The 14,947-nt window shown below is 36.8% G+C and overlaps 1 long non-coding RNA gene across 1 annotated transcript; it reads left to right on the forward strand.

Moving 5' to 3' along the window:
- Window positions 1–2,645: 2,645 nt before the first annotated feature.
- On the forward strand, window positions 2,646–3,805 carry LOC127121128 (uncharacterized). Its single transcript, XR_007803323.1, has 5 exons — window positions 2,646–2,737; window positions 2,917–2,991; window positions 3,372–3,440; window positions 3,550–3,618; window positions 3,718–3,805. It is a non-coding gene; the product is annotated as an uncharacterized LOC127121128 (long non-coding RNA).
- The last annotated feature ends 11,142 nt before the right edge of the window (window positions 3,806–14,947 follow it).

Here is a 14,947-nt window from a genome sequence, read left to right on the forward strand (position 1 = left end):
CTGGGAGAGGACCTAAGAACGCTAGGGGTTCATCAGCCAAAGAAAGAGGAATCAATATCTGAGAACGCCAGATTTTTGCCTTCTCTTCTGCAAACGGAGGCTCGGGAACATATTCCCTACCATCAATGGTGATGAATGTGTGAGTTTAGCATCGGAAGGTTTGTTGGAGCTTGCCATGGAGAAAATGGAAGATTTTTGTTTTGGAGAAGAAGAGTTTTCACAGAGCGCAGGAGATGAGTGTATGCTGAAGCAAAAGGGCGAAAAAAGGGAAGAAGAAGAAAGAATGAGGGTTTTATAGGGGTTAAACCCTGAGCAGAGAAGAGTGAGCGTTTGAGCTTCCACCTTCGACACGTATGCCCATGTTCCCACGTTTGCAGACACGTGGAGGAGAGAAAGCAGGCGTAATGACAAACACGTTTCAGTCATAAAGACGTGAAATGATGGAGACGTGATTTTGTGCGTCTCGAGGAAAAAGGAAACGTTCGTCATGATTATATGACGTCACCAGCGTGGGGCAAACAGAGGTCCCACTAAGTAGAAGTGGAAGCAGTCAGAGGTAAGTCGACATCTCAAAGATGCCATCATCTCACCAACTTCGACAATCGAAAATGGCATCTTTGGGGGGCATTTTGTTACCACAAAAAATCTCTAAGGTATGCTGAAAGCGTAGTTAGTAATATAGTCTTGTGAATTTGGGGGTTATACCCCATCAAAGGATGAAGATGTGCTGGAGACAAGCAAGAATAGGAAAAAAACATAAGACAAGGGATGAAGCCGACAGGAAAAGCATGCTTGGTCGACAGGCCATTCTGTCGACTAAAATGAAGTTTGAGACTTGATGGATTTTCTTTCATGCCAAATGCGTAAAAGACAGTGTCGCTCTAAAACGTCTGGGCGGGAGAAATTTGAAATTGGAAAATGACCAGCAGTTACAAGAAGAATAAGAGCGCCAGAATCTGGAGTAGTTTGTAAGACGTGGGTGTAACGGTTTGCACACTACGCCAAAAACTGGAATAGACAGCGCACCTTAGAGGGCGCTTTATTACAAAAGCGCACTCTAAAGTGAAGCGAAAAAATAAGGAGCGAACAACTGGAATAGACAGCGCACTTTAGAAGGCGCTTTTGTAATAAAGCGCCCTCTAAGGTGAAGCGAAAAAATAAGGAGGAGATAGAGGGACAACAATACAGGGCGCTTTTTAGAAAGCGCCCTCTAAGGTTACCCTTAGAGGGCGCTTTTAAAAAAGCGCTCTATAAGTCCATGTGCATTTCCAGTTTATAAAGCGCTTTTGGAAAGCCTTAGAGAGCGCTTTCATAAGCGCCCTCTTAGGCCCCCTTTAGAGGGCGCTTTTTTTCCACAAGCGCCCTCTAAGGTCCCCTTTAGTAAACATTAAAATTATAACATACTACGCGTTTTGTTATTTAACTCTCTGTTATTTTCGTTCTTTTTCACGTTAGGGTTCTCACTGCTACGATTTTCGCTACTTCTAAGGCGTTCTCCTTCCACCTCTATTAGATCTACGACGTTTCCTCCTTCTATTAATTCGTTGTTAGCTGTTCGATTTTGACACCATAGGTATTTTTCTAATCTTCATATTACTTGGTTTCTCTTCTGACGTTCGCTATTGTTCATTTTTGGTTTCTCTTCTGACTTCGAAGAACTTAATTGGAGTTCTAGATATATACGGATTCGAGAGTTTCAAGACAAACAGGTTCTTAATCTTAACCACCCTCTTGCCTAATTTTATATGAAGTTTATAGACGTATGCACATTTGGTCAATCTCTGTGATCGAATTTTTTGTGTTCTCTATTTACATTTTTCGTATCTATTTACTTTTGAACCACACTTATTGTTCTAACAGTAACTAACTTTACATCGGCCCTGTTCAGCTTCGAGCAATTTTGTATCAATTTGACAAATGAGAAGTTACAGCAGCATTTCAACCAGGTTTGATTTTTCTACTATCTCCTGGTAAACAATTTCTATATGAATTAGAAGAATAAACGATGATATGTTATACCGTGCTAATATCTTCGTTGTTTTATGCTGAAGGGGTTTCATGTGGAACAATCTGACTGGCACAATACCAAAGGAAATCGGACACATTACATCGTTGAGACTCTTGTAAGAAACTTACCAAAGAAAATGAATTATTAGTATTGATCCTCGTCAAGTTTTTGTATGACTAGAGCTTATAGCATAAGCGCTTAATTGAGATGTTTTATACGCAGGCTCTTGAATGGAAATAAATTATCTGGCAGTTTACCGGATGAGCTTGGTAACCTTATGAATATGAATAGACTCCAACTAGATGAAAACCAACTGTCAGGTTCTGTGCTAGAATCGTTAGCGAATATGATCAACGTTAGACACCTGTAAGTGGATGTCTAAACCAAAATTGTTCATCAACAGAACATAAAGCTCGATTTCTTACATGTACTTATTCTGCTGCTTTTCTGTCTTGCAATTGCAGCCATATGAACAACAACTCGTTCGCTGGTCAACTTCCATCCAAACTTTCAAACCTTTCCAATCTTATGCATTTGTGAGTATTGAAGCCAATTTAAATTTCCTTTATGATTTGAAACTTTAGAGTTGCATCTCCAAATTGATTTTCTTTTTTTTACAAGTTTTAACTGTGTCTGCTTGTTAACATGACTCTACAGGCTTTTGGATAACAATAACTTATCGGGATATCTTCCACCAGAATTCTCCAAGTTACACAGTTTGGAAATACTGTATGTTATGCTCTACATTGTCTAGAATAGTAACATATAATAACTTTTTCATTGTATATATTGCATTATTGACATGCTTTTGCTTGATCTGTGGAGGAGGATTAGCGAACATGTTCAAGTTATGCTCTAATCAATCTTTTTTGTCTTGGAAAGTTGATTCTTTCTTGTTTCACTTACAGGCAACTTGATAACAATAATTTCAGCGGGAATGGAATTCCTTCTACCTATGAAAATTTACCCAGGCTTGTAAAATTGTAAGTACTGTTATCTATGTGTCCTTTTTTTCGCGCTCAATATATGATGCTACAAATATTCAGTGACTATTGTTTGTCCATACACTATGTCAAAACATTCTTTTAAACGGCCTCGAAATCGCCTTTAGAAATTTGGTCTCGTGTTCTCTCCTAACTCCTTCAAGCCTCAAATTTGAGTTTTGACATAGGATATGGAGTATCTGTTTCTCCATGATTCACGGCCAAAGAGTATTCATGTAAATGTGTGTATTAAAAGTATTTAAAAAAGGCATTGTTTAGGCTTCATTTGGACTTAGAAAAGCTTACCGTCAAGTTTTCAATAATGAATTCAAGAACATGGCTTTTGTTTTTTGAGCTAATGTTTCCTCTTGATTTTACAGGAGTCTGAGAAATTGCAGCCTGCAAGGAGCTATTCCCGATTTAAATTCAATACCAAGTCTTAAATATTTGTATGTTTAAGTATGTCTCGTGGCTCAGCTTTATATTGTGCCTAATGACAACGAAATCATTTTCTTCTGTTTTGTCTACAAACTCATTTGCGATTGGTTCATGGTTTAGGGATCTTAGCTGGAATCAGTTCACTGGGTCTATACCGTCAAATAATCTTTCAACCAATATGACAACTGTGTATGTAAATAGCCAATTTTATTTATAAACTTTGTATATATTTAAAACCTTAACTTATCTTCATCGCAATATTTATATAGTATTTTTCTGCTATTGCAGTGATTTGTCCCATAACAAACTCAACGGATCAATTCCCCGAGGCGGAATATATCCTTATCTTCAAAGATTGTGAGAATATACTCGTCAACTTGTATTTAAAATTTCTAAAATAAAACTCTATTCAACTTATGCAAATAGTAAGTTTCTCAATCTCAGCATTTTATTATTCTTTATTATATTTGAGTTTCTCTAATAGTACTTTCATTTTATTGTTATAGTAATTACTAATACATAGAGCAGAAAGAGAAAAACAGGCATTATTGCTGCTATTATAATAGGAGCCGTTGCTGCTGTTTTAGCAATAACCGCAATAACCATGCTCCTAATTTTTAGAAGAAATTCGAAATACATGCACTTGATTTCCAGGAAACGAACGTGTAAGTATTTTAACGCTTTCTTCTTAATCTTTGAAGAAGTAAAATTTATTCGAATGGCTATTTCTTTTTGCAGCCTCTAATGTATGTATCAAAATAGATGGTGTGAAAGCATTCACTTTGAAAGAGTTGACTCACGCCGCTAACAAATTTGATATCTCAACTAAAGTTGGGGAAGGAGGTTATGGAAATGTCTATAAGGGCATTTTATCTGATGAAACATTTGTTGCCGTTAAGCGAGCAGGAGAAAATTCATTACAAGGACAAAAAGAGTTCTTGACTGAGATTGAGCTTTTATCGAGGTTACATCATCGAAATCTTGTCTCTCTATTAGGCTACTGTAGCGAAGAAGGAGAGCAGGTAAATAACCTATAGCTACACTTATCTTATGCATATCATCATAAGTTTTGCCATATTTGCTTGATAGTTGACTATAGTATCATTTCATATACTTCTTTTCTTGGTTCAGATGCTGATTTATGAATTCATGCCCAACGGCACACTAAGGGAATGGATTTCTGGTAAGAAATTGTCCCAAATTATAAATCACTTTGTAAAATGAATTAGTTAATAAAATGAATTTTTTGATAATCCAGAAACAAATCCGCATGTATCTTTCGAGAAGTGCTTATAAAACTACCTATTCCAAAGCTGTTTGTATTCAAACCGGCATGCGAGGAATGGCTGCTAGAAATGAACTTCGATTCAGGAAGCGGACCCTAAGAAGACTGCGGCTAGCAAAAAAAACATACATCTCAGAGATGCTTTTGCTACTTAGTTTTATTTCTTTTTAAGTTATGAATTGGTTGTATATTTAGAATCTTTAGAAGTTAAATGATTATATATCAGTGGATTGTTGTATATGTATGGATTATTGTATATAAGGCTTGTTGAATGCAATGTGTGAAAAAGGGCTTCAAATTATACAGTTTTAGGTGTACTGCTTCAATATACATGTTGTCTAAAATAAATAAATAAATATAGCGCTTTTTAAAAAAAAAAATTAAATAACCACCCACTTTAGAGGGCGCTTTCCAGTAAAAGCGCCCTTTAAACCCTTAAAAGTTTCCACTTTAGAGGGTGCTTTCCAGTAAAAGCGCCCTCTAAAGTGGCCCTTAAAGGGCTTAAAGAGCCACTTTAGAGAGCGCTTTCACCAGGAAAAAAAGCGCTGTCTTTACCTATGTCAGCGCCAGATTAGAGGGCGCTTTAAAGCGCTGTTATAGGCCAAAAAAGCGCTCTCTTTTCCCTTATTTGGCGTAGTGGCAGATCGTGTGACATGATATGCTAGTTTTTAGGAATTTTTAGCTTGCGTGCAGTTTCTTTAGTTTAGTATAAATAGAAGATCCCACAAAAGGCATAGGGGTGTTCACCTTGTACTAACAAACCACTTGTAAGAAACTTCTCATTCCCAGCGCGAGGAAGCAAGAGTTTTTTAGAGTGCTATGTACGTGAATAATCATATTTATTTCAATGCAACTTCCTTACTTTTCAATTGTTCTCGTTGAACATTTTATCTTAATTTCATTTACTTTTGAGTTATCATTTTACGTTGTCGTTTACGTTGTCGACACTGATTCTATTACGATAATAGAGTTTACCAAAAGCGTGTTCGTCGTGTACATCTTTTGAAGACTGTAGCGCTGTCGGTCACGAGTCACCTATAGGCTATAGCATCGTTTAAACCGTTCGTGTGGAAAAACCTGTGTTTGCTCAATACTTTGTTAGGAGTCGTTCCTCACAAAGTTATCCCGTCGAATTGGACAAGCCTCACTTGCACTAGCACATGTCCTAGGATCAACTGGTCGATCCTGCAAGTAACCCTTAGTCTTAAGGCCTAGGGAGGATCAATGGTTGTTTACCAATTTTCACAGTAAACAGTAGCATACTTATTGTTTCAACTTGCCATTTATACTTATATTGAAAAATCCAAGGTAACAGCTGGCACTGCCACGTGTATGCCCGGTCATCAAAAAAAGTTTCACGTATCATGTCACGTCAGCTTCTATTAACGGTTGCGAATGAAAAATATTAGGAGGATCATTCTTTAAAGAAAATTTAAATAAAAAAAAATGAAATTGATCCTATTTAAAGAGATCAGGCACTTATTTAACTCTTATTTCTAATACTCTAATATTAATATTAATTTATGACATATTATAATATTAAAAAATTAGGTTTTTTTTAGAGATATATGGGGCACAAATTGCAATAGGGTAAAAAGAGAATATGTGTCTGTCATTTGTAATAAACATCACATATAAAGAATTTCTATTCAAATTAATAACATGGGTTATTATTTAATGGTATTGTAAAATTAATCTAAATTTTTTTTCCGTGTTACTTGAATTTTGGTTCACCGATTTACTTTATTTAAGGGTGTAATTGGTTTTGAATTTTAAATCCATTTTTAAATTCAATAAAACTCTCTATCATTGATATCCTAATTTATATTAGTCCAACTTTAAATTAAAGAGATGTGTCATCTATTGTGGTTCTATTTAACTCGATGAATTAATTTTAGTTATTTGAGCAGATTTCTTTAAAATAATATATTATCCAAATTAACATTCAATATGTAATGGATATGCTGTTGCTGCAGTTTAAACGAAAACGAACTTTTCGAGATATTGGCGCGCAGAGGATAGTCTACACACTTGTAAAAACCAAAGAAAACAATAAACTTTTCGATATATAAGAAATTTAATCTTTAAAAACAACAAACTTTTATCTTATAGAAACATTGTTATATATTGGCGCTCTCTTCTATATAGTAACTCACTTTACACTCTCCTTCAAAAAACACTCTCAGCTCTTTCGCTAGTTAAGTTTGGCCATGGCTCAACAGCAACAATTCTGCAATGTAGATCCAAAAATATGTAAATTCTAAACGGAAATACTTGAGCCTAAAACAAATACTTCCATTGCAATTGTTGGTGCAAAGGTAGAATAAAAGATGAATATTCTATTAAGAGAATGACGGCTACAAAAAGGATTAAAAGTTACAATGATTGACACCCTATTTATAAGCTAAAACTAGGGTTACTATAATAGGATAAAATACTAAAATACCCTCTAACAAACTTAGGGGCTAAGAAAATAATACAATTTAAATATGAATTAAATCTAATAAAATCTAATACCATCCCTTAATTCATATTCCATCAAAACTTATAACACCAATTCCATCCCTTAATCTGAGAAATTGGTCAGTCTTGATAGCTTTCGTCAGAACATCTGCCAACTGCTTCTGAGTGCTACAGTGTACAACTTCTAACACTCCCCTCTGAACTTGATGTCTCAGAAAATGATACTTGGTCTCAATGTGCTTGCTTCTCCCATGCAACACTGGGTTTCTGGCAAGATTGATTGCAGACTTGTTGTCAATCATCAGCTTCAGAGGTTTGTTTACTTTAATCTTCAGATCCTGCAATAGATTCAGAATCCACACAGCTTGGCATGCAGTAACAGCACCTGCAATGTATTCAGCTTCACAAGTTGACAGCGCCACAACAGGTTGCTTCTTGGAACACCAAGAAATGGGACCTCCCAGAAATTTGAATAAGTACCCAGACGTACTTCTTCTGTCAACTCTGTCTCCACACCAATCAGAATCTGAATAACTCAGAAGTTCTGACTCATCCTTTCTTCCAGAGGGAAATAATACTCCATACTTCAGAGTTCCCTTGATATACCTCAGAATCCTGACTGCAGCTTGGTAATGGGACCACTTAGGTTTACTCATGAACCTACTAATCATCCCAACTGAATAACAAATATCAGGTCTGGTATTGCACAAATACCTCAGAGAACCAACCAACTGTTTGAAGATTGTAGCGTCCACATCCTTTCCATCAGAGTCAGAGTCCAGCTTCTGATTTGTATCAGAAGGTGTGACAGCAATCTTACAATTCTTCAATTCAAATCTCTTCAGAAGTTCTAATTCATACTTGAGCTGATGCAAAATAATACCTTTCTCAGAGTATCTGAACTCCATCCCTAGAAAGTATGTCATTTTGCCTAAATCAGTCATTTCGAATTCATTCATCAGAACTTTCTTGAACTTGGCTATCTCCTGTTCAGAACTTCCAGTCAGCAGTATATCATCAACATATAAACATACCAGAGTCATATTTCCTTCAGAAGTATGCTGAACATAGACACCGTACTCCATCTCACATTTCTGAAAGCCTTGCCTCTTGAAAAATGAATCGATCTTCAGATTCCAAGCTCTGGGCGCTTGTTTCAATCCATATAGAGCTTTGTATAATCTGTACACCATCCCTTCCTGATTCTTTTTCACAAATCCAGGAGGTTGTGACACGTAAACTTCTTCTTCTAATGGACCGTTCAGAAATGCAGATTTTACATCTAAATGCATCAGAGGCCAATTCCTGTTAGCAGCTATTGCAATCACCATTCTGATTGTTTCATGTCTTGCTACAGGTGCAAACACTTCAGAGTAATCCAGCCCAGGTTTCTGTAGAAATCCTCTGGCTACCAACCTTGCTTTATGTTTGCCAATTGAACCATCTGGCTTTAACTTCTGCTTGAAAACCCATCTGACGCTGATGGCTTTCTTGTCTTTTGGAAGTTCTGTCAACTTCCAAGTCTTGTTTCTCTCTATAGCATCAAGTTCTTCTTTCATGGCCTTCAGCCAGAGCTTCTGCTTAAGAGCCTCTTCTGTACTTATGGGTTCAGAGTCTACTAACATGGCACACTGAATAACTTCTCCTTCAGAGTCTACTTCAGTGTCTTGCAGCATGTCAAATTCTGCATATCTTCTGGGGATGTTTCTGACTCTTTGTGGTCTCTGAACTTGTTCAGAGTCTTCAACTTCAGAGTTTCTACCTTCAGATGGTTGACTTCCTCCAGAGCTTTGACCATCTGAAGGTTCTGGCATATTTCCAGAGTCTGAATTGCCACCAGAATTTGGATTACCATCAGAGTCTGGGTCATCAGAGTCTGGATCATCAGAGTCTGGATCATCAGAGTCTGAAACATCAGAGTCTGGAACATCAGATTCTGGATCACTATCAGAGTCAGAATCAACGTCAGAGTTTACTCCAACCTCAGAAATTCTGAACTCTGACCTTTCTTCAGAAGTTCTAACATCAGAATCAGATTGAGACTTATCCCAATTCCAAACTTCTGATTCCTTCACAATCACATCTCTGCTGAATTCAATTTTATTGGTTTCTGGACAATAGAGCTTGTATGCACCTGTACTGTGGTACCCTATCAGAATCATCACTTTGCTTCTATCATCCAGCTTCTGTCTTCTGGCTTCTGGAACATGTTTATAGCAAACAGAACCAAACACCTTCAGATGACTAACACTTTGCTTATCTCCAGTCCACTTCTGTATTGGAACTATTTCCTTCAACTTCTTCGTAGGACATCGGTTGAGTACATACGTTGCGGTGGCAACAGCTTCTCCCCAGAGCTTCTGAGGAAGCTTCTTCTCCTTTAGCATGCTTCTCACCATATCAAGCAAAGTGCGGTTTCTTCTTTCAGCAAGACCATTGTGTTGAGGGGTATAAGGAGCAGTAACCTCATGCTCAATTCCATTCTCCTCACAGAACTTCTGGAACTCTTTGGAGTTATACTCACCTCCACCGTCAGTTCTAAGAATCTTCAACTTCTGACCACTCTGATTCTCAGCCTTCATTCTGAACTTCTTGAATTCATCAAACACCTCGTGTTTAAACTTAATAAGGGATACCCATGTCATTCTTGTGAATTCATCAACAAATAACACAAAGTATTTATTCCCTCCAATCGATGCTACTGGAAATGGACCACACACATCAGAATGTACAACTCCCAAGGCATGTTTTGCTCTTGGAGCAGTTTCTGACGCAAATGGCAATCGTGGTTGTTTTCCTTCCATGCAAACTTTGCATGATTTTTCAGGCTTCTTAATTTCAGGAATTCCATGTACCAACTTCTTTGAATTCAGATGTTTTAAGCTTCTGAAATTCAAATGACCAAATCTTCTGTGCCACAGCTCACTCTCCTTCTCAGCACTTGTTGCACTAAGACATTCTGAGTCTGCAGTTCTGACATTCACCTTGAATGTTCTATTCCTTCCCTGTTCTGACTCCATAATCAACTTCTGATTGCAGTCATACAGCTTCAGAAGATTGTCCTTCATGGTAACTGAAAAACCTTTCTCAATTAATTGTCCCACACTCATCAGATTGCTTCTGATGCCAGGTACATACCACACGTTCTGAATCAATGCTGTTTTCCCATTGTTCAGAGTCACTCTGACATTTCCCATACCTTCTGCATTAAGATATTTGTCATCAGCACATCTGATCTTTGTCCTCTTTTCAGAGTCAAAGTCAACCAGCCATTTCTTGTTTCCAGTAAGATGATTTGAACAGCCAGTGTCCATATACCACCAGTCTATCAGATCCATATTATCAGATTCAGAGGCCATCAATAGCACAGATTCGTCATCAGAACTTCTGGCTATATTTGCTTCTTCTGATTTTCTCTCCTTGTTTGACCAACAATCTCTAGCAAAGTGACCAAACTTCTTACAGCAGTAACATTGGATTTTCTTCTTGTCATACTTCTCTTTTCCCTTCTGAGCATTCTTTTGTCTATCAGAGGTTGAGCTTTCTGACTTCTGACCACCATCAGATCTTCTCCTGGCTTCTGACTGCTTCTGATACCTCCTATCAGAAGTTGCTTTCAGAGCCTGCTGCTCTACTTCCCTTTCAGAAGTTCTCTCAGTCAAACGCAACTCTTGCGCTTCTAGACTGCTCTGCAGCTCTTCAATTCTCATGGTGCTCAGATCTTTGGAATGTTCTATTGCTACCACAATGTAATCAAATTGAGAGGTAAGGGATCTCAATACCTTCTCCATGATTGTTTCTTCAGAAAGAGTTTCTCCACACGCTTTCATCTCATTAGTGATCAGAATCACTCTGGAGATGTATTCAGAAACTTTCTCATTATTCTTCATGTTGAGATTCTCATATTGCTTTCTTAGGGACTGAAGCTTCACCTTCTTCACTGACGCGTCACCACCATAACATCTAACCAGTGTGTCCCACGCAACCTTTGCTGTCGTTGAATCTGCAATCTTCTCAAACACATTTACATCAACACATTGATGAATGAAGAACAATGCTTTCTGATCCTTCTTCCTTACTTCCTTCTGCGCGTTTTTCTGTTCATCCGTCGCATCTGCTGCTACCTGAACATAACCATCAGTGACAAGATCTAGAACATCTTGAGCACCGAACAGTACACGCATTTGGATCATCCAACGATTCCAGTTTTTGCCGTCAAATACTGGAAGTTTGGTGTTCATGTTGCCGTTTCCGTTCATCTTTCTACCTTGCACAGTACACTCAGATTTCTCACACAGTGTTTCCCAACCCACAGAATTAAAATTCTGATCAGATTTTGTTCAAAATTCAACACGAATCTAAGAATCAAAATCAAACACACAAGACCTCACGTTCACTCGTGTTTCCCGTGTTTCCCAATGAATCCGAACCGGAGCTCTAGATACCAATTGTTGGTGCAAAGGTAGAATAAAAGATGAATATTCTATTAAGAGAATGACGGCTACAAAAAGGATTAAAAGTTACAATGATTGACACCCTATTTATAAGCTAAAACTAGGGTTACTATAATAGGATAAAATACTAAAATACCCTCTAACAAACTTAGGGGCTAAGAAAATAATACAATTTAAATATGAATTAAATCTAATAAAATCTAATAGCAAACAATTGTAAAAGAATACCAACATTAAAATTTTATCATTTCTTCAAGTCTTTCACCTCAAGTCAACCAACATTGAAAATTAAAACATTTATAAAGTTAAATATCTAGGAAAAATGGTGGTGATGTACGAGTGCACTATCGAGAAAGCTAAATAAAACTCTTAAGATGAACTAAAAATGGGTGGCTATACAAACCAACTAAGTCTAGAATTTTGATTCTATGTTGGGAGTGGATAGTAAAACATTATCAAGATTTCTTTGAAGGAAAATATTTTAATTGATAAGTCTCTTTGAGTTGTAAAATTATTCACACACAAAAAAAAGTTTTAGTGAAATCCGAGTTCCATTTTAAGAAAATGTGTCCGTATTTAGAAAAATATCTTAATTTTATCTATTTGAAATTCGATGTTATATTTTGATAGAGTTGATCAGTTAAGTTCGGTCTTTAAATCAAGTCTAGAAGTGATCTGGTTAGAAAATGTGTCTGTCGTTTTAGAGTTTAGTATCTTTTTCACGTCCTTTGTATGACTTAATGAAAAAGGTCATATCATGGAGTCGTATGGGGGAAGGGAAAAGATAATATACGATAGAACTGTTTAACTCAAATGATTTTTGCTAGCATTGACCTCTTAGTTACCTTCTTGTGTCTAAGACCCGGTGTACATTCCTAGCAGTAGTTGAAGATGCCATGCATAAGCCCCCGAATTCGTGAATTCGGCTGCAAGTAAAATGAGAGAACTAAGATATGATTTAAACTAGAAAGAGTTTATACTCGCTAAAAATACAAATGTGTAATAACTCCTAGTGATTAAGGTTGTCAGAGACTTTAAAGTTATTCTGAGAAGGTATTGTATGTGTGTATTTTCTATGTTGTAGTTAGGTCAATCGATTACGGTATTAAGGTATTTATAATCCCATGGGCCTAGATCTCAATCTTCCTAGAATACCACAACCACTCCAAGATTGGGTAGTTATTTCCCTGAAATCCAGATAGCACATTTAAATCCCTCGATCCTCTATGTAACGTTTGTTGATACAATACACGTCTCACACACAATTGTGTGTTATGGGCGGAGGCATTAGGGATTCAGGAGACGTATCTATAGAGAGGGAGATTAAACTAATAAGTGGGTGACTTGGAAGGAATGATGGGAGAAGTGTATGCCTTCGTCCCATCCATATGGTCTTTTCCAATTATACAACTACAGGGTCCCTCAAGCACTAAAGTTAGTAGAGGTGGAACAATTTTAATCCCTTACACATCTTCAGGCTTTCCTTAGGAGCCTAGTCAAAGCTTTATTCTTGTCTTCAAGCTTCAGATGACTCTTCTGGACGAGACTTTAGTGGAGTCCCTCAGGTGAAACTTAAATTAGTCCCTCAAGTGAGACTAGGTTGAGTCTCTCAGGAGAGACTTCAAACATAAGATGTCGCCTTTGTGTGGTTGGCTCTAGGATATGCTACAGGTGTTAGTGACATAATCCATGTGTCAATTGTGGGAATTTGAACATCAATCAACTAAAATAAATTAAACGTCAGACAGTTATCAGAAGAATCGGATATACGTATAAACTATAACAAAACGTAAAACAATGATGAGAAACAAATCAATATGTAATCCAAAATAATACTTGAACAATTAACAATTTGTAATAAATTTTCAATGAAATAGGAAACAAAAAATTGATTAAAACAATTTATCAAACACTTGGTATGCAATAAACATCAAGTTGATTTTTCTTTGTGTTGACGATATGGAAACTCAATTGCAACTGTTTAGATTGCAATTATCTTACAAAATAGTTTGAATTACTTCAACACAAACAAAATCATCAATATATGAAATTGCACACTAAATGTATTATCAAATTGTAAAGAGAGTGAGACAAATAAATAGATAGATAGATAGATAGATAGATAGATAGATAGATAGATAGATAGATAGATAGATAGAGAGAGAGAGAGAGAGAGAGAGAGAGAGAGAGAGAGAGAAAGAGAGAACATAAGGATTTTTTTAGGCGGTTCCCCAATTATCCTCATTATGGGTACGTTTGCCCCCAATTCCAAATAGAATTGAGATACTGAATTAAGCTTTGCAAGAGTTGTATACAAGATAAAAAATAGCAATCCAAACCCCCGAACCCTATGTTTGATGTTTATTATATCTTATTTTGTTCCCTTGATCTTAAGAAAGATCAAGTGACCCGAGATTTCCAATTCGATCCCCCGGTTACCGCTACTCCTTTGACAAAAACTCATTTCTTCAAAGATTTCACTCGGTTGAATCCTCGTTGTGAAATCTTATACCAAAAAAAACCCAAATCATCTTTGATCTTGCAGGGAAAACCCTAACTAGTTTTATCAATGAAACCCCCAAAGAATTCTTAACCCAATATGATTACAATAATCCTAAATCGGACCTTATCAATCTTATCTAGATGACACCCAACAAAAATTATTTTGTGTAATTGTTCTGTGTTTGCATAGAAGAAAGTTGAAGATTATAAGCAATGCTTTGTATGTTCTTGGTTTCAATTCTTTTAGAATGATGCATATATATATATATATATATATATATATATATATATATATATATATATATATATATATATATATGTGTGTGTGTGTGTGTGTGTGTGTGTGTGTGTGCGCGCGCGCGCGCGCGTGTATACGGGCTTACGTGTGTGTGTGCGTGTATGTGTGTGTATGTGTGAGAGAGAGAGAGAGGGAGAGAGAGAAAGAAAGAAAGAAAGAAAGAACATAAAAACATATCTTTTTTGGAAAATTACAAGTTTGGAAAAATTAGAACAGTGTATTAACCTCAAGTAAGTGTGCGTCAACCCATAGAAGTGTTTCAGCTTCTATGTGTCGACCTATAATGCCTAGGAGTCGACGCCAAGAAGGAAGGTCATTTGGCCTTCCAAAGTTTCAGCTAGTGTCTACCTCAAGAGATGCATGAGTCGACCTACATGATTTATGTGTCGACCTAAGATCCTTATGTATCGACTCTTAGAAGGCAACAAGTTTGATTTTCAAAACACCTTACCGTATGAGTCGACCTCAAGGGTGCAGGAGTCAACCTAATGGACTTATGTGTTGACACATAGAAGG

Source organism: Lathyrus oleraceus, chromosome 2 (assembly GCF_024323335.1).
Source record: "Lathyrus oleraceus cultivar Zhongwan6 chromosome 2, CAAS_Psat_ZW6_1.0, whole genome shotgun sequence".
In the NCBI taxonomy this organism is placed as follows: domain Eukaryota; kingdom Viridiplantae; phylum Streptophyta; class Magnoliopsida; order Fabales; family Fabaceae; genus Lathyrus; species Lathyrus oleraceus.